Source organism: Elgaria multicarinata, chromosome 5 (assembly GCF_023053635.1).
Source record: "Elgaria multicarinata webbii isolate HBS135686 ecotype San Diego chromosome 5, rElgMul1.1.pri, whole genome shotgun sequence".
In the NCBI taxonomy this organism is placed as follows: domain Eukaryota; kingdom Metazoa; phylum Chordata; class Lepidosauria; order Squamata; family Anguidae; genus Elgaria; species Elgaria multicarinata.
This window is the reverse complement of record NC_086175.1, coordinates 31,631,866-31,658,051: the sequence shown is the minus strand read 5'-3', so window position 1 is coordinate 31,658,051 and position 26,186 is coordinate 31,631,866.

The window sequence follows — 26,186 nt, the reverse complement described above, 5'->3', positions numbered from 1 at the left end:
GAGCCTAAACAATATAATCACGTCTATATATCTAATATGTAGGATTACATTATCAAATCAGAATGTGCTTTGATTTCTTTTTGCAGTTTTATAATAATGAAGAATGCAGCTGAAAAGGCCTGCAATAAATAATGTGTTATAGGGGGGTGGGGAAACTGGTTCCTAGATCATTGTTCCTTAAGTTAGGAATTCTAAGGAACAGTTTCGATGTGCAAGTAATTAGTTTGATTTCTTATCACTTGAACATATATATCCACCATATAATGAGTTAGACCAGTGGTTCCCAAACTTTTTCAGGTAACCGCCCCCTTGGTTCCACAAACTCATGTCCAGTGCCCCCTACCCTAAACTATAAAAAAAACATTATTCAGAATAGCAATTTTCAATGACCCAATGAGGAAGATAATAACAATAAAATTCAAAACAGTAACAATTAATTCAATATTTACTCAAAATCCAATTACATTTTTTTAGTTTATTCAATTAAACATAACTGAGGAACTTCACCCAGTGATATCATCTTTTCAAAGTCTGATAGTCATTTAGCAAGAATAGTAGATATCACATTTAGTAATATCTAAAATGTGATTTAGATATCACATTTTAGATATCTAGAATGTGATTAAGATATCACATTAGGTATCACATTTAATCAAAAGCACCAAAACGCTAATGAAGAGACATACCTGCTTGGTGTGCCCCGCTATGCCGGCTGCAAACAGAGGCATTCACTCTCTTTTCCCTCCCTTCCTCAGCAAGCCTGGGGCAGGTGTTTCCTATTTAAAGGGGCCGTGTTCCTCTGGATCCTGCTGGTCTGGGTGTCCGGGCTGAGCAGCGGCAGCGGCGGCTGGGTGGAGGAGTTGAGCTGAGAATGAAAAACGTGCCATACTGTGTGCGGTCCCTTTAAATGGGAAGCACCTGCTGCAGGCTTGCCAAAGGAGGGAGGGAAAAGAGAGCAATTGCCTCTGTTTTGCAGCCAGCGTGGCGGGCCACACCAAGCAGGGTATGTCTCTTCATTAGCGTTTTGGTGCTTTGGAAACATTTCAATTCACCTTTAAAAGGATTCTTCTTAAACAATATTAATACATGTGTGGATTCTTCCCCTATATGGCTTGGGACCAAACTACCTTCTCCCATAAAAATGTCCCTGGGTTTTAAGACCTTCTGGAGAGGCGCTTCTTGGAAAAGACCACCTTGAGTGCTCCCCTGCCACCCCTTTGCCTCTGAGCGCCCCCTATGCAATCCCACCTCTCCAAAGGTGCGGTGCCACCCACTTTGGGAACCACTGAGTTAGACTCTTGGGCCATCTAGTTCAGTACTGTGTACATGGCAATGGCTCCCCATGGTTTCATATAGGGGTCTTTTCCAGCCCTAGCTGGAGATGATGGGATCAAACCTGGGACCCTCTGTATGCAAAACCTCATGCTCTAACACTGAGCAACAGCCCCCTGGTTATTCTACATGCAGGGTCACGCATACATGTTATTCATCATCTGATGGCTGCAGCATGAAGTAATGAGTTACATGTGAGAATAAACTATTACAGCTAAAACACCACCCATAAAGCTTTCATAGCACCTGGTGCCCACTCGAAGAGAATCCCTTTCAACTGAATTGGTTCACACATCCAGCTGCTGCCCTAAACAGTTTGGGGCCAGGTTATTTGAAGGAACGCCTCCTCCCATATGTACTTGCCCGGACCTTAAGATCATCTACAGGGGCCCTTCTCCGTGAGCCCCTGCCAAAGGAAGTGAGGCAGGTGGCTACTCGGAGGAGGGCTTTCTCTGCTGTGGCACCCCGGTTGTGGAATGAGCTCCCCAGATTGGTCCGCCTAGCGCCTACACTGTACTCCTTTCGTCGCCAGTTGAAGACCTTTTTATTCTCTCAGTATTTTAACACTTAATTTTAACTTAAATTTAAATGTTACTGTTTTAACTCTTTATTTTAATCTTATATCAATTTTGCTGCACTGTTTTATCCTGGTTGTGCTTTTTATACTGTATTTTTTGTATTTGTGCTTTTAACCTGTTGGTTCTTTTATTATGGTTTTAATTTTTGTGAACCGTCCAGAGAGCTTCGGCTATTGGGCAGTATAAAAATGTAATAAATAAATAAATAAATAAAAGTCAAGTGATACACAAGCACGTGTGAACCAACCCAAGACATCATGCAGTTCGGAGTATGAACTGACACCCTTGTGCCAGAGGCTCTATGAACATTTTGTCTGTGGTGTTTAATAGGTCCTTCACGCACACATAGACAGGGGTGGGGGGCACAAAAAGGTCATCAAAAAGGGGCACGCAATGTAGCTGAAACCGTGAGCTTCTTTAAATGAGGATTTTATAGCATGCTCGTGACTGGCCACTCACAGATGTTCACAGGTCATTTTGACTACATAGTGATTCTCCTGCCGTCTCCTGCTCCATTGCTCAATTTTAGAAAACTCAACTCTTCTGGAAAACGTCAGTATTTATCAATATTTCCTTCCATGCGCAAGAGAAATTGCATTATAAAATGCCCACTAGAGGGTGGTGTCCCATTAAACCGCATTGAGACTGTACAAGCTACTTGGTCGCTGCTCTCTTCCTCATGTAATTACAACTCTTTGCGTAGGGGGAAGAGATGCAGGAAGCAGAGCCACTGTTAGGGAATGCAGTTTCCCCCATCTGAAGGAGCTCATTGTGGGAAAAGGGATATAAGCCATGATGTTCTGTGGTCCCCAAATGTTTTTGAAACAAGGGTCTTTGGTTTGGGGGAGGGGAAAAGGTTATAATTTAAAATGGAAAATGTTTGGTAACTAAAACTGCTTCTGTTCCAAGGATGGGCAACGCACTGCTTGCATACACACGCCACTGCCCCTCTGTGTGGTCCATTGCTAAATTTGCAGTGGTTGCAAAAAGAGAATAAACCTGGCAGTTTGTTGCTTAAATTTGGCAGCGGAGAAGCAACAAAAAAGACCTATTCAGGTGTAAAATCTCTTAAATTTTGGTAGAAAACCAGCAATTATTTCCCTGCCCCTGCTGCCTCACCACTGAATTTTGGCAGTTAATTTAGCAGTGAAGCAGCAGGTAGCAGGCATGCAACTCCCAATTAGTTCAGAGTCAGGGGGCCAGAGTGGCCCCTGGATGCCTAAAATTTGCCCACCCCTGTTCTATGCCTTCCTACTTTTCTGCTAGGGCAATTGGTATGACATAACCCCCGAAGTTTCTCCCTTACAAGCCTGCCCGTGCTTTAAGATCTTCAGGGGAAGTGCTTTTCTCAGTCCCACCACCACAGGCACTCCTGGTGAGAACGCAGGAGAGGGCCTTCTCGGTGGCTGCTCGAGTGCTCTGAAACTCTCTTCCCAGGGAAGCTAGACTGGCTTTAGGAGGCAGGCAAAGACTTTTTTTGTTCCGGCAGGCCTTTGACAAATAATCGGGACCTCTGTCTGTGCCAAGGATGTTTAAAACTGTCATTTAAAATGTTTTAATATTGTAATATATTTAATATATTTTTAACTTTGTATATTTCTATTTATAGGCTTTAAATGTATATGTTAAAAATTTGGTAAACTGCCCAGAGAGCTTCGGCTATGGAGTAGTATATAAATGATGATGATGATAATAATAATAATAATAATAATAATAATAATAAGAAGAAGAAGAAGAAGAAGAAGAAGAAGAAGAAGAAGTAATGCCATCTTGAGGCCCAGACTTGGACAAAAGTTGGAATAATAATAATAATAATAATAATAATAATAATAATTAATAATAATTTTAACTTTTCTCCTGTGTGCACATGATGAAATGGTCATGTGTTTGTTTTAATACTTGCTGAAGTCCATTTCCCCCCCCCCCCCCACGATGTTCATGTTTTATTGTTTCCAGAGGCATGGGAAACTGATAATATGCTTGTGCGTCAAGTACATCAAAACAACTGTGATTAAAATGCCCAGAGGAGACAGAAGTCAAACAGCTTCTGGTTCACCTAAATGGCTGCGTCCATTTCTCAGGTGATGAGCTGATAGCCTCTGGTGCTGAAGATATTCCTCTGGATGTGGGAGTCCTGCTAGTTGGAGATTCAGTCATGATTAATCTAGAGAAATGAGTTTGTGATAGGCATGACTATCTTGTGACTTTCCTGTCTGGTGTGTACGTGCAGGACGTCCCATGCCAGGTAGATAGGCTTGTAGAAATTCTGAAGGATTCAGAGGTCACTCTGATAGCTTCATCCCACGTACCTGTTTCCCTCGAATTATCTCCTACAGTGCTAAGCTGTCGCAGTTGTTGTTGCTGCTGCTAGCTAAATCACACCCCGGGCGGCAGCACTCCTAAGATCTTTTGCATACTGGGAAAAGGGTTTAAGGGGGGAAATGTAAAAAAAATCATAAAAAAACAATGGATGACCCAATCCGATTCAAATTTGGTATGCTTAAAGCTTTCCTTTATACTGTACCAATTTTGATGTCTTTATCTTTAAAACTTATGCAGATGTAAACATTTGTTTAATTTGAAGCTTAAGAGTATCAAATCCTGCTCCTGCGCCCCAGTGGCCGCTCGGAAAACATGCTCGGAAACTAGTAGCTAAATATCTTGATTCTTTCCCCTTTATAGCACAATTAAAGCAGGATGCATGGGAGTACTTCACAGTCAAAGCAGATTATAAACTGGAAAACTTCAGAGTACTTCACAATAAACGCAGATTATAAGCTGGAAAACTTCGGAGTCCTTTGCACGCAATTCACAGGGATTGCACAGTATAACGCTGGTGTGATAAAGCTCATAGTGCACATTGGTACTAATGGCATACAACCATATGGAGAGTTAATCATCCATATTTTCTACCTACACAGCAATGAGCATTTTACCAGATTCTCCTGCTTCCTCCAGTTTCTGATTGGGTTGGGTTGACTGTTAAAATGGTTCCCCATCCATCCACAAGCTTCTTTTGTTGCTGGAGAGAAGAGGTTATTTAAAATACAATTAACCTTTAAATACCCTACCAAAGTTTTTGAGCTGTGCATTTGGCCAGAAGGAGAGCTGCAGTGCGGATCTCAGGTGTGCATTTTGCAGACAGGAGACCTGCTTACTTGTGAGTGAACATGCAGAGGCTTGATATTTAGGATGATGTTTGGGAAAGTGCTGCTGAGTGATCCAGTCTGAGTGGACATGCAGAAGCCTCACCCTGCCTACTTCTGAGTAGACTTAAAACAGTGATAATCAAATTTGGCCCCACCCACTCTGCCTCTGGCCCCAGACACAGGTGGAATGCGGCTTTCGAGACCTTCCCCATTTTGCTGTTTGGCCCGCAGGATGAAAAAGGTTGCTCATGTCTGATGTAGGGACTCCACTGAGATGATTATCCTAACGTAGCTTAATCATCTTCATCTAGGTCCACACTAAGTACTGCTAGCGTTCATGGGGTGCGTGGGTGGGAAGCAGTGTAAAGTGCCATTTCAGGGGGTGCAACATTTTGTCCGAAAGAAAAACACTCCCCTAACCTTCCAGGCTCCAAAGAGACTCATATTTTTCTCAGTACATTTTTGACACGTGGGACACATGGAGTCGAAGCGGAGGAGGTGACTAGGGAAAACTTGTAGAATATAGAAAGCAAGATGTTTAGAAGGAGCACATTTTTTTTGCTTGCTCAGCATTTAAGAAAGAAAGCTCCTGCACACCAGAGAGAGAAGAAGTACTAAAGAGAAAGGAAGGAAAATCACTGTCTGTGGCCAAACAAATTGAGATGTGGAAAGGATATTGGGGAATTGGCAGGAAAGGCAGGCTGAATCTTCAGCCAAAACCGAGGATTTAGGCAGGCCCAAAGGGAAACTTGGTGATGATAGATGCATAGGACTCCCTAAGAGACTACCAAGGGGGGTGGATGAAGAGAGGGACAGGTTGCACAAAACTTGACACTCATATAATAAATTTCAAGCACAATTGCCAATTATTATTTTTTTAAATATGACCTCAATTATTCAGAGGCCTGGGTGAATTAGAACAGATTGACCAAAGGGACTTTCCGAAAATAAATATTCTAGTGGAACTGCATAACTTCTTTCTGAGTCAACGTGGAGCAAAAGAGCAGCAACTGATGTGAGGTGGTTCTTTGAGATGAGCCATCGGCCATGGATGTGGGGAAACCAAGGGTGGCAAGCAGAAAGTCGGCCCTTACCAGTAACTGCTAGGAGGCAGCAGTGGAGACAGCACATGTCTGAATCAGCTTGTGATGCTCCAGATGTTGCTGGACCTCAATTTCTAGCTAGCTTGGGTAATGGGGGTCATCAACATCTGGTGGGCCACAGGTTCCTTAGCCTCGATGAAAGTGTACACAGTTGTCGTGATGACTGCTGATGTCAGTGGGGTTCTCCTAACCAGTTTCTCCACCACCACTTCCTTTAATGGCAGGGTCTACCCTCCCCACTAAGTTTTCCCACAATGGCAGCCTGCTAATCATAGAATCATAGAACAGCAGAGTTGGAAGGGGCCTACAAGGCCATGAACTGCATCACTTGCTGGTGGTGGAGCACAGCATCATTTAATAAATTCCTCTGTTATCTCTTAATGAGGTGTTTTAAATATATGATAACAGAGTATCTCGTCAAGATCAGATCGCTCCCAATCTGGAAATCCCACCTGTCCATTCAAATGTTAATAAACGGCACGGGAGAGCATCCTACCTCTGCATCTCCTGGCCTGTTCCTCCATCAGTCCCTTTGCCTGTCCTATGGATAAAGCCAGAACCCTCCTCATTGCAGCAGTTGGAGAAAGACAATAGGCAAGTGTTCCAGTAAAGCAAAAAGAACACAGAAAGCTGCCTCATCTGGAATCATGTGAAACCACAGATTGTATAATGTCCGGAAGGGGTGTAGATACAAGGACACTATATTTGTGCAACTGTTACAGTTGCACAAATATCAAGTTGTCCCAATCAAGCTTGGCCCAATCAAACTGTAGCTATTGTGTTGTATGGGTTGGTGTCCTACTTTAGAGAGGACAGTCCTCTATTTAAAGGTGTGCTCACTCTTTGAAGACCCTAAGACGAACAAGCAGGAGGCCCTGAAGTTGCCCATCAACACTTAACACCCGGAGAGCGGACAGAGTAGGCACACAGGTCAGCTGGTCAGTCTTTTCCAATATGGTGGGATATATTACATTTCTATTTAAATTATGGTTACCGTTTCTAAATTTATATAATGTATGTATTTATTTTATTTATATCCCACCTTTTTTCCTCCAAGGAACTCAAGGTGGCATAATCCTCCCTGTTTTATCCTCACAGCAACAACCCTGTGAGGTAGGCTGGGCTGAGAGCCTGTGACTGGCCCAAAGTCATCCAGTAGGTTTCCATAGCCGAGTGAGGACTAGAACCTGGATCTCCCAACTCCCAGCCCCACATCTAGCCACTACACCACACTGGCTCTCAACCTGGGGATAAATTTACACATGCAAATGTTCTGCTATTTGGGTCCTTTTTAGTCCACTTTTTGAGGGCAATGCGCTTCTTCTCCTTTGGCAATGCACAAGTGTCCACCCTAGTCTGAAGCAGCACATGACTCAGCCTGGATCACAAGGCTACTGACAACCCAGCATTCTCCTGGATGCCATTACATAGGAGACTCCAGGTATATGATTTGGTCCCAAAGCGAATGAGAACAATGTGTTTTAGTATTACTTTTGGAAGGGTGAGTTTGTGAGAGAGAGGAGGGGAGGGGGAGAGAAAGAGAGAGTTCAATGACTAATTTATTTGTTTTCTAGGAAGGGATGCACTTGGAAGTATTTACCCTTTTAACATTGTAAAAACGAGTGTTATTTGTCATTCATGATGACCTTTGGGCTCCAGCTTTTTTCCCCTTTCGGTCATTCATAATGACCCTTGGTGTACAGCAACATAAACTGAATTCTGATTCTACTGGACTTGTGCTGAACCTATGCAGCCCCGTGCAGATTCAGCACTGCCCTTCCAGGTGCTAGCAGCCAAGGGAATTGGTCTCTATGTAAGGAATGAGCTGACATAAATTACCTCTTTTGTTTAACTTGTCTTCTGTTGCAGCTGGATGGCCTGCTGCGCATACTAACCTCCGTCGCTGGCAATACAGGACGATTTTTCATAGCAAGTCTTGCACACTTCATTATTTAAACATTTCCAAGGGACAAACAGAGGGTCACAGCAACCCAAGTTGTTCGCCAGAGAATGCAGCTGTTGACCCCTTAAAGAACCCTCTCAATAATTTGACATTTGCAAGAACTCTGGATATGCTTTTGACCGGTTGTATTTTCAACTGTCCCAGCAGCAAGCAAACTCTTAAACCCACCAACCCCCACCCACAAAGCCAAACCCTGTTGTTGAAAGTGTCGCTCATTTCCCCAAGGGAGAAAATATCATGGAGGAAATTATATATCTCCTTCAAAATGCGACCTTGGCCAAATCTTTTGAGTGGGATGAAATTTCCTAACCTCTGGTCTTACTAGTTGATTGATATGAAGGCCTTCTTATCCTGGTGAGCTGGCCAGTATGCTTACTTGAATCATCTGAGTATTAGCCATGCTTGATTTGAACACCCTGGAAGGCCCCTTCAGCAGGAATGTCTTAAGGATACACATTGAACATACCACATGGAACTATTACCTGAAAACTAGAACTACAAGCTATGCAGCTCATAAGTGCATCTTACTTAATTCAATGGGACTTACCTCCAAATCCTGTGCAAATCAGTACTGGATTCAGATCTGCTCAACAGATTTTGGGTTGAATCTGCTTTTTTTATATATTAAGGCTGCAATCTTATACCCATTTACCTGTGAGTAAGCCCCAAGGAAAAGGATAGGGCACCATAGTCAAATGCCATGGGAGGTCTTTGCTGAGCCCCAGTATCTCTTATTATGTGCTAGGGAAAAAATGTGCTAGAAATAACTGGTCATGTTTCTGGCAGATACACCAGGGCAATCCACTTGCCTGGAAGAACATCCTCCGAAACCAAACACACACATAGCCTCAAGACCGATTTTCACAAATACGTTTGAAATTATCCTAAAGTTTTCCTTTGAAAAACAACAACTCCTGAACAAACCCAGAAGTTTTGCTACATGAATTGGCATGTCTGTCCAGAGATATCCATCAACCCGGTAGGAGCAATTACCTTAAAACAGAACAATATGGTGAGAGTGTAGTTCCTAATGGCAGCAGAATGACTCAACTAGAAAGCATGGGACATGTGCGTGGAGTCTAACCTAATCTTATCAAGCTATGGATAGTGGAGACAGACATCTGAAAGTGAATGCATGACTCGCTTCAAGGGTCTGGTGAATCTTTCCCTTCACCTGCTATAATCAATATAAAGAGTAAATATTTACACACACATACCTGTCCAAAGCTAGATCTGTATTTTTTATGTTCTCCTAAACAGAATGACAGTGTGGATAATTAATAATAATACTAGAGAGCCAGTGTGGTGTAGTGGCTGAAGTGTTGGAGTTGGGAGATCCGGGTTCTAGTCCCTAAGCCATGGAAACTCACTGGGTGACTTTGGGCCAGTCACAGACTCTCACCCCAACCTACCTCAAAGGGTTGTTGTTGTGAGGATAAAATGGAGAGGATGATTATTATTTATGAGCCTTGGGTTCCTTGGAGGAAAAAAAAGGTGGGATATGCATGCATATCTATATAAATTTTTATATAGCTCCTATATAACATTTTATAGTGTCCAAATCACTTTACCTAAGTTATCTCAATAATGCTTACAACAACCACCCTATAGGGTATGTCTAGGCACGTTTAAGAATTTAATTTCAATTTGCAAATTACTCATTCACAACTCCAAGTGTGAACAAGAGTGCATGTTCTATGAAAATGTCCACAGATTCCCAAACTTACATTCCCTGTAAAAAAAAAAAAAAGTAAAGAAGTGCAAACTTTAAACATGCACACTTTAAGAACTAACACTTTAAAAAAATTCACGGAAGTGATTCGCTTTCCCTTACCCCCTCAATCCATGTGTGTGTCTTTTCTTTTTCTTACTTTTCTGTTTTCTTTTGGCAATTTGTATGAAAATGGCATATTTCCTAGAAATGTCCCTCAGCAGAAAACTGCAGAAGGATAGGTGCACGAGCTAGAGAATTATGTTGAATAGAACAATTTAAGACTCCCCCCTTCTCCTTTCGATTGACACCAATCGAACAGGAAAAAGGGACAAGAATGGATGATGGACCTGGTGCCAATAGTGGCAGAGGCAGAAGGATTTGATCATCCAACATTTTTCAAGCAAGCATTCTATGCTACACCCTCCAGGCCCCACAGACTCCACCAGACCTCTTTTAATATTCTCATTCTTGGGAAAGAGAACTAGGAAAGAGGGCCGAACACTGAATCGCTCCTGCGATACATTACTTCAGCATCCTTCTCCCAAAGGGTTGGAGTATCCTGGTAAAACTATTGACTGTAATCTGAAAGTAGAGCTCCTCCTCCTTTCTTTCCCTACTCTTCCCTCCTGATGTTTTCCTTATATAGAGAGCCTAAGGAGAAATGTAACATTTTTGGAGGGAGTCATAGTGACAGTGTCCCTATAAATCCTGAGTTTTCAGACTTGGTTAGCTTCAGGGGAGCCCTGCTTTGATGTGGACACCTCCCAAATCTGTCCAAATCAGTCTAATTCACTTCTGCCCTCAGGGTTCAGCCAACTCTCCCTGAATCTGATGCACACCTAGTTTCTAGCATTCATGGAAATCCTTGAAAGATGATCAGAAGTTGAGTAAAAGTGGGTAGGCTTTCATGGAATACAGCGTTACTTAGCTTCCCCTGCAATGTGCAGCTGCAAGCCTTTGGGGAGGATGGATCACCTATTAGGAACAGCCTTTCCCAGCCTGGTGCCTTCTGGATGTTTTGGACATCAACTCCCATCAGCCCCAGCCAGTGTGTTGGCAAACAATGCCCAAGAATTCTCTGCGGTGTGCAGGGGTTCTTAGGCAAGCAAACAGCAATGGAAATGCTCCCCCAAAGGACAGAGTTTGAAAACCATTGCGGCTATATTTCTCAGTGCTGAAAACTATTTCCAAGTACCGCCACAGAAATCAATAACACTATAGATGGATTAAGGGAGACGGAATATGGTGTCTCTTGATTATTATTTAAATGCCACGTCAGTGTGTTTATAGCTAGTTTATCTTGGAATGATTGTTTCCTTGTTAACTAGGCAAGGCAGTGAAATGATTGTCTACTCCAACGAAGAGTTGTTCCAATGCAGAGTCTGGGCTCCAACCATCCATAAATGATCTCTTCCCTGACTCATCTATAAGAGCAGAAGTAGTTTCCAGGCTAAGCAGCTGCAACATTTACACCCCATTCTTTCTAAGGAGCTACTTCCTAAACTGGGCTGCTATTCTCTTTGCTGTTTTGGCCATTGGATACACGTCCATCCAAGCATGGCCTATTCCCTGGTCTGTAATCAAATACTCCAGTGGATCCAGTGCTTTATTCATAGGTGTGCACAGCACATTTCATTAAGGTGTGCACCCACAGATTTTTTTTAAAAAAAGTTAAGTATTTATTGAATACTCAATCATAATGGACGTTATTTTTATTCATTAATTTATTAAACACTATAGACACTGATGCCTTACTCCGTGTTCAGCTTGCCTGACTGCGAGAGGGCTGTTGCAGGTGGGGGGGGGGGGCGGGGATGAAGAGATGCTCCTCAAGCCCTAGCACTGGTGGGGCTTTTGTGGTGACACTGGCCGGAGGAGGGACTGAAAGCTGATATAATGTATTTATTTATTTATTACATTTATATACCACCCCATAGCTGAAGCGCTCTGGGTGGTTTACAAAAGTTAAAAACAGTGAACATTAAAAAGTATACAAAATTTGAAAAACAACAACATAAAAACAACAGTATCCATTTAAAAACAACACTTATGGGGTCCATTAATAAGCTTTGGGGGCCCTCCTCCTGATGGGGAGAACATACCTGGTGAATTACCATTGCTTTCTGGGTCAGATCTCAACCTCATGTCATTTCGATACCATCCCATCATGGTGACAGTACTGTATTATCCCTCTTGGGCAGGATCTACACTACTGCTTTAAAGCGCTTTATAAAAGTTTTGACAACTGTTGGGGCCCAGGACACACACCATATACCATTGTCAAAACTGCTATAAAGCGCTTTAAAGCAGTAGTGTAGATCCGGTACATTTATACCTCGTAGGTCACACATTAACATCTGTTGCAGTATTTTTGGATAACGCAGAACAAAAAGGAAGAAATAAAAAAAAATACAAACATCTGTATTTGTAGTGGTGGACGTGGTAGCTCAACATAAAAGATTTCTGTTATATATATATTTTTTAAAAAAGGAAGAAATAACACTAGAAAAGTGATCTATGGAATACATTATGTGCCCCAACAGTAATCAGTGCATTTCAATCCTGAAAACAGCATTTTAACAGCATTTAACAACGTTAAGTTTGTTTTTAATGGACCCCACAATTGTTGTTTTTAAATGGATACTGTTTTTATATTGTTTTTATGTGTGTGTGTGTGTGTTTTTAAATTGTATACTTTTAATGTTTACTATTTTTAAATGTTGTAAACCACCCAGAGAGCTTCGGCTGTGGGGCGGTATATAAATGTAATAAAATAAATAAAATAAATAATAAATAAAAAAGCACTAGTGTAGATTTAACCCTGAATTGAACTGGACAACTCACTACCATGAATAATACCACTATTATTAGCTTAGGTTGTTGTTGTTTGAAAGGGTAAGAAATTTATTGGAAGAATACCCAGTTTGATTCAACAAATAGTCGTTGATTTCTTTTTAAAGCAGCCTGTCTAGCATAATGTAAGCACTAATTTGAGTATTTAAAACTTCCATATAGTCTTTTCAATTATCTGTATTTGAATTCTAAATGCCAAATGATGTTATGTTTCCCATTTCCACTAGATGGCATCCCATACCTCAAGATGAAGATTTGTCAGTCTCTTTAAAGGTTTACAAAGTATTTTTTAAAAAAAATAAAATAAAATAAACAAATACTTTTGTTTGGAGTAGGATGGTAGCTTCACATTAAAAAAAATGAAGGGAGGGGAAGGGGTGGGAAAACTCATTTAGAAGACCTGAATAGCAAAACCAGGATAAGAACAAGTATCTATTACAACATGATGAACCCAGGTTCTGTTACCATTACATGATTGGCAGTGCTGGATTTGGAATCCAGGACGCTTTAAGGTTGATGCATGTCAGAACAGTTCTACGTGTTGTATAGAATGAGCCTGCTTGGGTTTTAAGGTCTTCTGGGGAGTATCTTCTCTAGGTACCACCACCATTGGACGCACATCTGGTGGCGACATGTGGGAATGCCTCTTTGGTGAATTAACCAGGAAATCAACAACCTGATTTGTAAATCAGCCATGTGTTTTGCAGATGTTGAGGTGCTAATTGGTTGATCCAGTCTCACATATAAAGATGGAAACTGCCGAGGCAGGAATGGTATACCTCGTAGGTGTGAAAGAGCTGTGCACTCTCATTCCCCTCCAAGCGCTGGGCTGAATCAGGGGAAAAGGAATATCCAGCTCTTTTGATGCACACATTGGCCTGCTTCAGACAACATGCTAAACCATGTTGCTTAACCAGAACATTTTGTGGTTAAGGAGCATAGTTTAGCATGTTGTCTGAACCAGGCCATTATGTGGGGTAGTCTATAGGTTCATCAACTGAGTTTCCTGTTAAATCCATAATGTGTGAAATATCCTCAGTAAATGCTGATATGGGACAGTGTTGTGCTATCTCAAAGAAGCCTTCATCAACAGTTAATTTTTTTTTCTAAGGCCTTTGCTAGACCTACCGTTAAATCTGCGACGGAGGAGGGGAGAGCCCGCCATGCAACTATCGTGGGCTGTCGCAGTACTCCAGATGTCACGTGTTACGAGATCAAGAAGAGAGCCATTTTGTCAGCCATTTTTTATTTTCTTAAAGGGGCAATGCGCACGAACGCTTGTGCGCTCAGGTAAGGTTTTTTTAAATTAATTTGATTTTCCCGCTCTCCCCACCCTGCCCGCGATGGGCGCAGCTTCTCCTGGCTGCATGTGAGTAATTGCGCAGAGCTGGGAAAAGCCACGGAATAGGCTACAAGCTCGCGGTCTTGGGCTTAGCCCGAGACTGTGGGAAAAACCGGGGCCAAAGGGAAGGCTAATATCCTGGGGCTAGGCAGGGTTGATCCCTGCCTCAGCCCGGGATCCCCTGTGCGTCATCTGGATGCACAGGGACGATCCCGGGTATCACCCCAGGATATAGCCTGGTCCAGCAAAGGCCTAAGAATCCCACCATCCATCACTCCTCATAATCACTAAACTCCTAGAAAAGGCTATACACCAAGCAAGATATTGCACTATGAAAGCAGTATATACAAGGCAGGACTGCACCAAGCAGGGTTTAGTGGTATGAAAGTGGTATATGGTCAGTGTCAATGGGCCCCAACAGTTGTCAGTGCACTTCAATACCACTATAAAGCAGTAGTGTGGCTCCTGCCTTTGATATACCACTCCCATAGTGTAATATCCTGCTTGGTGTAGATTAGGCCAAGGTCCCACCACCCACCCAGGAAAGAAAATCATTACAGAGGATTGTCTCAAGCCTTAGCTAGACCTAAGGATTATCCCAGGCAAATGGAGGGGTCGTCCCTGCCTGCTCCCGGGATCCCCTGTGTGTCATTTGGATGTACAGGGACGATCCCGGGATATAGGCCTGGTCTAGCCATGGCCATAGATTTACTGGGACACCCTGCTGTTTACCCAGCCATGGGTGAGAGAAGTAAGAGTTTGATTCTGCAAATGATCCTGCATCATGAACCCACTCACTTGATAATGTGGGTGTCAGCTGGCAGAATGCTTTGAGCACAAGGCTGTTAAGAGCTAACTGGAACCGGTGGCCCAATTCTGCTGAAGTTGAATAGGATGGAATAGAATCCAGCTGACCCCATTTTAGTAATATTGTTCCTCCAAGGTATCTCATGAATTTTAAGGAAAAGAGGAGGGGGGAAATCTACAATAAATCCTTCTCAGCATGTAAATTGTGAAGGAAAGCAACTGCAGATGCATTTGGTTCTTCACAATGCCTAGCAGAATCACAAAGATTGCTATGCACTTCAGTAATAGGAATACTTGATAGCACAAATGCCTGTGGTAAAATACCTAGTCACAGCTATACATTCAAGAAGATAATGTCTACTTATTTAGGCACTTGCTGGAACAGAAGTGCTTGTTAAAAGCAGAATTGGAAAAAGCTGTAGGGTCTTGGGGGATCCAATCCATTGTACTTATCCTTTAAGAGTGGGTTGCCTCCCTAGGGAATTAGTCTGAAGTCCTGGAAAGCTACAATCCAACACAGAGTTAAGAGACAATTGAGTCTTTTGATTTAATCTGGGCCAAATTATACTTTCCCCTCCTTTTTGTGGCTTGGATGTCCACCTTCAATGGTGGTACTGATCAAAATGTCACTTTAATCATTCATGATTAGCAAGTCTGGCCCTTGCTTGGGTCAAGGCTAAAAATCCAGCTGGCTTATTTTAAAAACCCTGCAAAGTCCATTTGACCAGAGATGATAGTGGGGACTCTTTTAACAGGGGACTTCATTCCTTATTATTGATCAATATCAATTATCCTTTGTTGCTATGACATTTAACCATTTTTCCTTTTCCCTGATTCATCATTCCTTGCCTTGAAATAAGTTATTTTTTAAAAAAAGAAAGTTCCACAGTTATCTCTGGTCAAATAACTTTTGTACTACTGAAATCTAATAATAATAAAATAATAATAATAATAATAATAATAATAATAATAATAATAGAACAGAGACAAGAGTATGATGAGTGTACATAGTACAGACAATGATGCCTCTGTCACTTCTGCCTGTTACTCTGGAAAGCTACTGCAACTCAGAGCAGCCAATATGGAGATAGATGGAGAAATAGTCTGATCTGGTATAAGTCTGCATTTCTGGCCGTTGCTAGACCTACCTGATAATCTGGTAGTGAGGAGGTGCCAGCCATGCTAGAAGTAACGCAGGCTGTCGCTCCAATCCACACGTCAGACGTGACGGGCTGCAGGAAAGCCCCATTGTGTCCGCCATTTTGTTTGTAGTGTTAAAGGGCCGGGTGCACAGGAGTGCACCAGCAGCAAAGGTAAGTCTTTTTTAGAAAAATCATTCTCCCCACTTCCCCCCTACCCCGACCTCCCCCCTAGCTCCGATGTCCCTGCCCCCTGGTGCACCCTGATGGCCACAGCGCTCCTGCAGAGTGTTGCGCCCAGCCCACCGCTTGTCCTGGCTATTCGTAGTAATTGCGGTAGCCGGGAAAAGCAGCGGAATGGGCTACACGCTCACAGTCTTGGGCTCAGCCTGAGGCCGCGGGATATACCAGGCTACAACTGTAGCCAAATACCCCAAGGCAAGGGAGGGTTTCCCCTGCCTGACCCTGGGATCCCCTGTGCATCTTCTGGATGCACAGGGGTGAGCTTTGGGTGAACCCCAGGCTAAACCCTGGTCAAGCAACGGCCTCAGTTTCTTATTTTACAGCATCAGTTCATTTAAGAGATTCTAGAAAATATTAAGTAGTGCTGTGCTGAAATTTTTTCTCATGAGAATTTCAACCTTTCTCATTCAATTTGATAGAAAAGAAATTGGTTTCAAAAAGAAATTCAAATGAGAAGAAATTTCAGAGAAATTCTCATGGATTTGGCTCAGGGTTCTTGTGTATGTCCTGTCTTTCATTGTACAGTCATCTTTCTGACAGCCCTGTAGCTTTCCACACTTCCCACCCAGAGGAAGAAGTCATGAATTTATTCCTCCCATAGGTCTTTTTCAGATCAAGAAGTGCAGGCAGCCTGGGATACTATAGAGCAATGGTGAGATGTGTAATAGAAAGAATAATATAGACAGTACCCCCAGCCACCTTACAGGGATTAGATACATTCAAAAACACCACCGACACAAATTCAAAATAAATTATAAACTGCCCTGAAAATGAGACAGAAAAATGAAAGCCCCTTTCATGGAGAAACAAACCTTTCAGGATATCCCTGAGATTTTTCTTTTCTTACCTTCTAGAAATAAAATGACATTTTCAGAATTTTATCCACAGCAGGTAGGCTTAGGAATTGATGAGCACCTTGAGGCACCTTTATGGTGATTGGACATTCCTGTCCCTCAGGGTCGGATGACCTTGCGGCATGGTACAGAAGGCCTCTGGGGCTAACCAGGCTCCTCCATCCAGAGAAGTGTGGCACCAGGAGAGGGTGACTCTGAAAGGCAGTCTTCTACACCAGGTGGGTGTGGCTTAAGGAAGCAGTGGGAGCCATTTCCCCACCTTCTCTGGAGACAGGATGGCTTAGCTTAATTGCTTGCAGGGTGTTAGCCTGCCAGGACATGAGCAAGCTGGCATTCTGCACTAGCATGTTACCCCTCTGCAGGTATTTGGTTAAAAGCTAAATAAAATGTGTCTTCAATTCTATCCAATACTTTATAGGACTGTTCAGATGTCATGCTAAGCCATGGTTAGGCTGCTAACCATTTTGCAGCAAATGGTTAGTGAGCGTGTTTAAACTGTGGTTATGTAGCCACCATGGTTAGGAATGGTTCACATGACACACTAAGCCATACTGTTTAGCTCAAAATGCTTAACCACCATAGCTTAGCATGTAATCTGAACAGGGTCTATGTCTTTTACTTCTTAAAATACAATTGTCAATCACATTGAAGTGACACCTCCATAAGTATGCAATCCTTGCCCATTTAATTGGAAGTAAACTCATTGAATTCGGTGGGACTTGTGAAACATGTAGAAAATTGTACTAACAGGGATCTATAGATGTGATTGACATAATTTGAATTATTATGTTGTCACATATGGATCTGTGTTGAGTATCAGCCTGTCATGTTACAATATAAATGCTGAAATGACCTTAGTGTTAGTAGCCTTCAGCTAACTTTAGTTTTACATAATCTTCAATTTTACACAGCCTTCAGGACAGTGGAAACTAGTTGCTTTATAGAATTTGAGAATCTAGGAATTTGGAATTGGAGCCACTTGGTCTGTGGAAACCCTTGGAAGAGTGCCCTAAGTGAATGTGTTGTTACACATGTTGTAACTTCAGATCAAAGAAAAGTTGCTACACATTTTATGACCCATGAAGCAAGCCACTTGCCATTTGAAAAGCTGTCTTAGGTGATTTTGAGATACCATGGGAGATATATATCTGTGAGAAATGGTTACTGAAATGCTTTGACTTTGCACAAATGGACAAGTCAAGAGATTATATTCACAGACAAAATGGGGTACAAACTCCATGGCAGATAAAAGGGATGACTTTATCATTTATTGGGATCTACACAGTAGTCTTATGCTGCTTAATATATATTTATTGATTTATTGATGGTTTATAACAACAACAACAATAATAATAATAACATTTTTTCTTTAAATCATAATTAGGGGAATATGTTACATATTTATATTGCTGTATTTCGTAATAGTTTTTGTTGAACTTTCAATAAAAAAAAGGATTCTGAAAAAACGGTTGGCCACAGTGTGAACAGAATGCTACACTAGATGGGACCTTGGTCTGATCTAGCATGTTACTTCTTATGTTAACTCAAGTTACAGATCATCGGTCCTTGTGACTTGATCAGAGGGCTGATGTATTAAAACATTCTCAAGTCAAAAAGCAGTCATACTCTGCAAAACAGTAGGACATCACAGGTATCAAGAAGTGCTAAAGTTTCACTCAGTGGTTGCAGATGTCCCTTCTGGTGTTTGGGGGATTTTGTTTGGTTTACAACCGCAGAGGGGCAAGATTTACCATTAGGACTATGAACACCTACCCACTTTTTATCTCACATATCTTTATTATTGCCTTATTTTTAGCAAATAAACAGATGCAATGACTCCCAAGCCTTTAGAGACAGCTGTTTGGATTTTCATGTGTGCTGGATTCCTTATGTGAGCAATGGCCTCTTTCTACGGAAGCTGTCTTTTAGAAACTATTTATTGATTGCTCCAAAAGTCTAACTAACCGTGAAACAACATGTATGTTCACTCAGAGGTAGGGCCCGTTCAGCTCAGTTACTTTACTTCTAATAACAGATAAACTACACATTATGTTAGCTGCCTCTTTTCTTTTTATCTACTTGCAAGTAAGCACATGGAACCTCTGTGTGCAGGGGGAGGAGAGATTTAAACTTTGCCCCAGCTGCTTTCCTTCCAAGATCCTCCCTGCACGAGGTTTAAAAAGAAAGAAGAGAAAAGCCTCCATTTGAAACATTGGTTTCTTTCTTTTTAAATGGAGGCCTTTTTCTTTCTATTTAAAACTATCATACTGGAGTAGGAGGGTGATTTTGGAAGGATAGCAGTTGCGGGCAGGTTTGCAGTAGTCTGATCTATATCGGATAGGGTGACCATATGGAAAGGAGGGCACAGCTGCTGTATCTTTAACAGTTGTATAAAAAAGGGAATTTCAGCAGGTGTCATTTGTATGCATGCAGTACCTGGTGAAATTCCCTCTTCATCACAATCACTAAAGCTACAGGAGCTATACTAGAGTGACCAGATATAAAAGATCCCAGGGCTTCTGCAGCTTTAACTGTTGTGATAAAGAGGGAATTTCACCAGGTGCTGCATGTATATAAATGACACCTGCTGAAATTCCCTTTTCCACACAAATGTTAAAGATACAGGAGCCCTGTCCTCCTTTCCATATGGCCACCCTAATATTGGAGCCCTGCATGGTTTGTTCTGAGTAAATAAAAAGTAAAAGGGCAGCTTCACACTACAGGTTTAATATAAAACGTAGTTTGGCATAGTATGTAGTGTGCATAAGAGTGCATCGTAAGAATGCAATCTTATACATGTCTACTCAGAAGTAAATCTGTTTGTGTTCAGAAAAGTAGGTGTAGGATTGCAGCAAAGTGGCTCTTTACTTCCGTGTAATTACTGCTCAACAGTCAAGAGAAACACATAAAATACTTAGCCTTCATATTTAACTCAGAAAATATAGACTTTAAAAGGCAAATATACTACTATGATTTTAAAATATGTTTGTTAAAAATCCCATTTCCTCAACAGAAAATAGGATTATTTGTTTGAGCAACATACAAAAATAATTCAAAAGAAAAAAAAATCATTTTTCCAGGAAAAAAGCAATGTCTTTTTATTTCACTGTTTTTAATTTACTCTGCTAAGGTACAGTGGGGTGCAACAGAAGTGTTGATGTGACTGAAAAGTCAATTTTATTGTGTAAAAGATGGCTGTATGAACCAGTCTTTAAGCCAAACATCTCCATCATACTGCCCTCCAGTTGATTTGGACTACATTTCCCATCCTTCCTGTTCTTTAGACATGTTGGGGGCAATGGGAGTTGTAATCCAAAACATCTGGTGGGCATCAGGTTGGAGAAAAGTGCATTAGCACTATCTCAAGCTTATAACACAGTCCCAAAATGCCTGCATATTCAGAATTTGACCAGTAAGACAAAAACTTTTTTCAGAACAGAGAAGACATTGGAATTTTTAATTAGCAGAGACCATATTTCTTGGCCAATTGTAAAAGCCAAGTCTGCTGCCATCTGCAGATGTTCTGCTGGTGTTTTCTCCTGCTTTATTACTGGATGGAATTGTTTTGATTTGGCAAATGCTTTCATGCTAGCTCTTCTGAGACTTTGTCGATTTATGATTATTTCACAAACTCATGATGTGCAGGATTAAGTATTTTGTGGGTGGTGGTAGTAAAATGTATTTTTGTACTCAGCCTAGGAAGGGTTTAGTATCCTTGTGAGCTTGTTTACATTGGTAATTATAACAGTATCATTTAAAATTTAGAGCGGAGCTGAAATTGCACCTGAGAACACTGCCCAGAATCTTGTGCAACTCGGGGAAGGGGTGACAATGACAAAACAAACAAACAAACAAAAACAAAAAAACAAAACAAAAAACAACAACCAGAGTCCTTCAGCAAGTAAATTAATGTGGAAATGGATCCCTGATAGTAGGAGTTTAAATACTACCGCTATAGCATTGCCCAGGAAGGAAACTAAGAGGATTTTAAACAAACCAAACCGAACACTCAGATGTGTGCAATATTACCTTCACCACTTGGCATGACGTTACAGGTGAGTGGCTTACCTGGTGGTTACATCACTACTTCTTCTTATACTTCACTAGAGTGGAAGACAGACTTATATTTTAAAAAGGACTTGCAGCAAATGCTTCATCCTATCTTTGAATATCTGACATACATATCAGGCAATCATATGTGAATAATTTATGCCAGCAAATACTCAACTGACTTTGCTGTCTGTCTTGCCCCTTGCTCCATGCTTTGGGTAAGTTACCCGGTTTCTGCAGCTGCAAACCTGCTCTTGAGAGCGGGGCAGCGGGGAGGAGTTGGGTTCTTGGTATCACAGGCATAAGCAAATAAGCACTTATCTTTGCTTGGTTTGAGCTGCTCACCAGACCCACGGCAATTGACTGACCCTGTTTGCTGCACCAGCAAGCTGCTGGATGATTTGTGGACAGCCAGCATGTGGCAATCCATTGCTCTAGCAGCCATTATTTTGTGCAAAATGGCAGCTAAGCCTTTTATGTAAATTGCCAGTTTGAGCGAATGGCAGCCATAAATAGGGCCAGTTACGCAAAATTATAGACAAATGCTTTAATTCATACATTTACACATGCAATTTTGTGTAAATGGGTCTATTTATAGCTGTCGTTTGTGCAAAATGATGATTTACCCCCAATTTTCTGCAAAAATGGCAGCTCATGGGTAAGTGTGGGGTTGGTGGATGGGGGTCCAGGGGGCTGAGTGGGCAGGAACCCAGTAAGCCTGAGCCCCCAGCTGGACTCTCATGCCATCCCTATCCACAGCCAGCTGCTGCTTGCAGAACCCAATTTCTCAGAACCGTAAGGCATTGCAACATTTAAACTTAATATTGACTGGACACCCCCAAGCTGCCTCTACTGCTCCATACATGTTATATTTTTGTTTTCCCTAAAGCAGGGGTGTTGAACCTCTTTTAGCCTGAGGGCTAAATTCCATTTTGGAGAAGCTCTCAGGGGCCACATTTCAGTGGTGGGTCAAAGGCAAAGGGGTTAGTCAAAATACCAGCCTAGTTTGGATTAAAGCTTTCATCACCAGTAACTAAACTTTAGAAGAGGCATTTCAACCTTTTAAAAAGGGGAAGTAAGCCACAAAATCCAAGAAACCTGCAAACCATCAGTGACTGGGGATAAGGGATTGGTACCAGGGATGTGGGGTGGGTGGGTGTCCATGACCCTGTCATAAGAAGAGCCGTGTTGGATCAGACCAGGGGACCATCTAGTCCGGCATTCAGTTCACACAGTGGCTGATAAGCTATTGACTGGAAACCCAGAAGAAGGACATGAATGCAACAGCACCATCCTACCCATGGTCTCTAGTAACTGGTGTACATAGGCGTACTGCCTCTGATAATGGTGGTAGCACATAGCTAAGAGGAGTAGTAGTCATGGATAGCCTTCTGTACTTCACCTTCTTTGCTTCCATCTGATATGTGATAATCCAGCTTCTTGTTTCATAGCACTTTTTTTTTAATAGTTTAAACGTTAATTAGAGCTAGTTCAGTGGCATAGGGTGTGACTACTGAAACTGAGCTTCTGTGAGATAATTTACAAGATGAATTTACATGATAGGATCTATAGTGCTGCATGTAATAATCAGCAGCAGTCTCAGAACTGCTTGTTTTCATGGAGCTATGGTCACCATTTTGCTATCAGGGATCAATTTTCTTAGGTTACCTCATCACCTAACAGAGTATGTTGTGATAAGGATCCATGGCCATGGGTAATCTTGGATAATGGCTTCACACACTCAAGCAATAAGGTCATTAACTGCAGCTGTAATGGGAAAACAGTTAAGGCCTTCTGCTGAGAAATCTAATGCAATATAGCTGCTAAATTCCCTCCCAAAGTTACCTCAGCAGCACAGAAGCTGCTGCGGTGGGTCTCCTTCCTGTACTCTCCAGTCATGTCAGTGTGGTGTGAGAGCTAGTGTGGTGTAGTGGCTAAGGTGTTGGACTGGGAGTTGGGAGATCTGGGTTCTAGTCCCCACTGGGCCATGGAAACACACTGAGTGAGTGACTTTGGGCCAGTCACATACTCTCAGCCCAACCTACCTCACAGGGTTGTTGTTGTGAGGATAACATGGAGGGGAGGAGGATTATGTATGCTGCTTTGGGTTCCTTGGAGGAAAAAAGGCAGGATATAAATGTAATTAATAATAATAATAATAATAATAATAATAATAATTCCAAAGACACAAGGTAGGATCATAGATGTGGAGCATAGTTGTGTTATGTGATCTGGGGCTTCTGATATACTAGGCCACAAAAGGACAGGAAGAAAACTTGCTGAATGGCTTCCACATTACTGAGGTAACATTATGCTACATTAAGTCTCTTAGCAACTGTACTGAAGGTTCCTTAATTGTCTGTCTACTCAGGCTGGGATTATTTATTTATTTATTTATTTAGAGTATTTTTATCCCGCACCTCAGCCAAAAAGGCTCTCAGAGCGGCTTATAATTGATTGAGAGCCATTGAACACAGTGCTTGGCCAAACATTTTTCTTTCACATCTTTCCAGCCATTCTCATTCAATTGGATAGAAAAGAAATTGCTTTCGAAACAATGACCAAAGGAGAAGCACATCTCATGGTGAGGAGGGGCAGGACACTTTTGCTTACCCTTAGCTGTGTGTGTGTGTGTGTGTGTCCCATATTTCATTGTACAATTCCTCCATTATACAAACTCTCCATCAGGCTGCAGGCTTCCTTCGCTTCCCACATATCAATTATAACTCAGAGGAAAGCATAATGTTATATCTCCTCCCCTATGAGGCTTTTTCAGATCAGCAAGCATGGGCAGCTAGGGAGGCTGAAGAATGACAGAGATACGTCTAATAAAAATAAATCACCCAAGCAGCATCCATTGCCACCCCTCAATGATAAGTTAAGCTCCAAAACACTACCGAAAGAAATTCTAAAGCCCTGAGAAAACAGAAGCCTAATCATGGGGAAAGAAAAGTTTCAGAAAACTGGAGGACAGATTTTGACACCATATTAACTCCAGCTCTTTCCTAGAGCTGGATACAACACTGCTCCCTCTCACACCCATTACAGGGATTGCGGAGATGAAGTAGTATTATAAGCAACTGTGTTACATACAAGATGAATCCACAATCAGGCTCAGAAATGTAACATATGGCAGAGCATGGGGATGTGGATCCTGAAGAATAACAATAAGAATGGAGCCAAAAATCTGGCCATTCTGGGTCCCAACACAAATTCCCCACACTTGAGAAGTGCTGAAATAGAGGAGGAAATTGACAGGTTCTTCGCCAAGTACAGAATATGGCTCTGCTGTGGTAAATGAAGTAGTGTGTGGAGAGGATGAAACTGACAAAAATATTTACAACAGGAATACATAGTGGGCAGGCAAACTTGTGAAAGACCATGGCTAATTACCAAACCATTTGTGCATATTTAAAATCCAGACAAATGATGTTAAACACCACCATCCCCATAATCTCATTTGCACAAATTGTAAGGCAATAAGAATAAGAATCTAATTTGTGCAAATCACAGTAACCCCTCCAAAATAAAATAAAATAATAATAATAATAATAATAATAATAATAATAATAATAGCCTCAATCCCATTTGCACAAATCACCATTGTCATTAAATAAATAAATAAATAAATCTATGAACTGGATCAACTCAGTACAGATTGAGTCAACACCAGCAGAGAGAAACGGAACGAAATCCACCAAGACCAAACCAATAAAATCTGTTGAGATTTCACCTCCAAAATGGAATCCTCATATATCCCTAGGTGAACCTGACCTCCAAGGAACTGTTTGGAGAATGTTTCCTCTCCCTGGAGAAATTTGGTGGAATTTTATTCCCATTTTTTTCCTGCCGACAAATAGGGTGGAGAATTTCAAGAGGGCATTTGTAAATGGCTGTAATTGAAGACCCATTGAACACAGTGGGCCTTCTGCATAATTTCACATAGGATTGCACTGCCAAGTGATGTACATGTGTCCTCAAGCCATTCTGTTGTGACTCACTTAAGGCTGTCTCTATTGAGAAGCTGTCTTCCACTGTAGACTCACCCACTAAACTCCAATCATATCTGTTTGATTTGCGATGGCTCATTTGTCTGCAGCTGGCTAAAGCTGCAAACTTATACCCATTTTTGGAAGTAAGCCTCATCCAATTCAGTGAGGCTTACTTTTGAGTAGATGAGCATAAGATTCCACTGTAAGAGCATAACCTATAAGCCAGAAAATCCCCAGATTTAATTTCAGCTTGGCTATGAACTCAGTAGAAGACTTACGACAAATTGTTATTCTCTTCATCCCTGTCTACCATATGGGCGTAATAATATTGATCTGCTTTATAGGAATGGTGCATGGATGACTAAGCTAATGTATGTGAAGTGCTCTAAGCAACTGAAATGTGCTGTATAAGTTCTGGATTCTTATTATTAGTATACATATTATTCATTTTCCATAGGCCTTTCAAGTCTTCTTTCATTTCACTGCCCACATATGGCTCATAGCAGTTCTCATTGAATCCTTTTTCATAGACCAGATGATTCATAGTCTATTTGTCTCTCTAGTGTTCTGTTTCATATTGTTACCACTACTTCATAAAATAAATCAATAATACATATGCACCTTTGTTGTATATCTAAACCTTTACAGCAGCTCCTTTCTACTGTGCAATAAACAATTAATATTGTTCAGAAGCACAGTGAAATGGATTCACTCCCAATATTGCTACAGGCAGAGATTGTATGGTGCATATGTTGTATGTGTATGTTTTTCTTTAGGTCATCTATACTTTGTTTACTATATGTCTGACTCCTTGATACCCTTTTCCTTAAGAAGAAGCAAGACTTTTAATTATGGATGGCACTGATACATTGTAAGCAGTAAAATCAATACCAAAACTCATGAAAATATTCTTATGGTTCCAGATAGTAAACCCCAGTCATGCAAACGGCATAAACATTAAATCAGTAGTCTTTTCACAGACCGCAAGCTTTGTTCCATCTCCCACTCTGTGTCAATTATAGGAGTTGATTTAAAACTGTAACGTGAAGGTTATGGCAAAATGCTAT